Source organism: Silurus meridionalis, chromosome 28 (assembly GCF_014805685.1).
Source record: "Silurus meridionalis isolate SWU-2019-XX chromosome 28, ASM1480568v1, whole genome shotgun sequence".
NCBI classification, from domain to species: domain Eukaryota; kingdom Metazoa; phylum Chordata; class Actinopteri; order Siluriformes; family Siluridae; genus Silurus; species Silurus meridionalis.
This window is the reverse complement of record NC_060911.1, coordinates 912,501-915,000: the sequence shown is the minus strand read 5'-3', so window position 1 is coordinate 915,000 and position 2,500 is coordinate 912,501.

Below are 2,500 nucleotides of genomic sequence, written 5' to 3'. Positions count from 1 at the left end.
TGTGTGTCAGGATGATGTGAGTCTATACTGGTGAGATTGGGGCAGCATGACATTGTAACCTTTTGACCAGTAGGTGTGAGAAGAAATTTGTTGCAGAGCCTCAGGTCCAATCCTGAAGATGAAGATGGGTCAGCATGCACACACACACACACACACACACACACACACACACACACACAATTTTAAGACACGCCCCTAAAATCTACTTGTGGTTAAATTAGCGGTGCTGAGATAAGTTTTATAGCCACGCCCCCAAACCGCCGATACAGTAAGTAGAAGAAGCAGTTTTACTGCATGACTACACTCAGAGACAGAAAACATCTTATTTATATTCCAAAAACACTTCTTCCTCTGGAACTTCTGACCAAATGGATGAAAAAGTAAGTCTCTATGTGTGTGTGTGTGTGTGTGTGTGTGTGTGTGTGTTTAATGGTGCAAGGTCTGTAGAAGCTATGGAGGTGATAATGACCAGACTCCACTCAGAGTTCCTCAGGAACGGAGATGTTCAGGGTTATGAAGAGTGTAGTTTTTATGGATTGTTTTTTTGCTGGTTTTGAAGATGATGTTAAAATCTAACAATAATATTAATTTCTGTAGATTTTCACTGCATCTGAATGTGTCATGTTTTCCTTGTCACGCGACACGTGATCGCACGCGATTATAATAGTGAAAGTCGTTGATGAACAATTCGTTCGATTATGAAAGTGTGATTCGTTCACGTTCTGCTGCACGCGCATGAGCGACGCGTCGCAAAATCCTCGTGGGTTCTTTCCCCCCTGACATCAGGCACCAGAAATGCAAATAAAAAAAAAAGATTCCAGACAATATTTAAAATCAATTTGTACTGGCAATTGCGTTTTCCAAACACACATTGTTACACACATTGTTACACACATTGTTACATAAACCAAACGCAAGTGTGAAACTTTTAGTTTGTTTTCGTGAACGCACAGTGACACACATTTTAAATGAAAAACAAAGTCCATTTGCAAGTGTATTTCCAGTGTCTTAAGAGTTATGACCATGATCTATTTACTTATAACATTATTAATGAGCACGTGTGTTTTTTTCACTTTTCTCTGCGCCGCAACACACACTCAAGTCAGCGCACTTTTTTGAGTTGCGCGTCTAATCGTGTATTTACAGTGCGGGGGGTGGGTGCAGTCAAAATACTGTATGAAAAGATACAAAAAAAAAAAAAATGAATGTATTGCAAGAAAAAAAACAACAAAAAATACAACTTCGTGTTTGTGGTGTAAATAAATATATATATAAAATGTCCCATATTCAAACACTTAAAACATCTTTACTGTAAAGTAAATAATACAATAATAATTATATAATAATAATAATAATAATTAATAAAGTTAATAATAATAACTGTATAGTAAATAATACAATTTCGTGTTTGTGGTGTAAATAAATATATATATATATATATATATATATAAAATGTCCCATATTCAAACACAAAACATCTTTACTGTAAAGTGTTTAAATGTTTGCTATTTTATTCAATTCATTAAATTTTTACTCAGAGTGACACTGAACATCACCGAATTCATTTTCAGCTCGTTTTACTGTACAATTTCTTTAAAAAAAAAATAAAAACCAGTGCATTTGAATATTCAAACACTCATAAAACATTTTCTTTTATAGATTTGCTCAAGCTTTCAAATTACCCTTATTAAGAGCATCAATGTCTATTATGGTCTAAAATTTCAAGACATTTTACTGTGGAGTTTTTGAGAAAAGTACATTCAAATTCACTCCAATCATCAGTGGATTTTCATGTTTTATATTCAAACACTCATAAAACTGAGGTTTGGAGTGAAAATAATCTTAAACACTTTACAGTAAAGATGTTTTAAGTGTTTGAATATGGGACATTATATATATATTTATTTACACCACGAACACGAAGTTGTATTTTTTGTTGTTTTTTTTCTTGCAATACATTCATTTTTTTTTTTTTTTTTTGTATCTTTTCATACAGTATTTTGACTGCACCCACCCCCCGCACTGTAAATACACGATTAGACGCGCAACTCAAAAAAGTGCGCTGACTTGAGTGTGTGTTGCGGCGCAGAGAAAAGTGAAAAAAACACACGTGCTCATTAATAATGTTATAAGTAAATAGATCATGGTCATAACTCTTAAGACACTGGAAATACACTTGCAAATGGACTTTGTTTTTCATTTAAAATGTGTGTCACTGTGCGTTCACGAAAACAAACAAACTAAAAGTTTCACACTTGCCACAACTGGAAAACGCAATTGCCAGTACAATGTGAGTACAAACATGACCTGACTTTCCCGCTTTATGCTGGAGGTGTTTGATGGGAACGTGGTGATGGAGAGATGTTGCAGGGTTTCTGCAGCTCTCACAGCGACTCACTCACAGAGCAGCAGATTCGGTCATGTTTTGCAGGAATCTTCTGGTTCTCCTCACCCATCCCCTCCCCCACCTCCTCATCTCCTCATACAATCCCAACTCAAA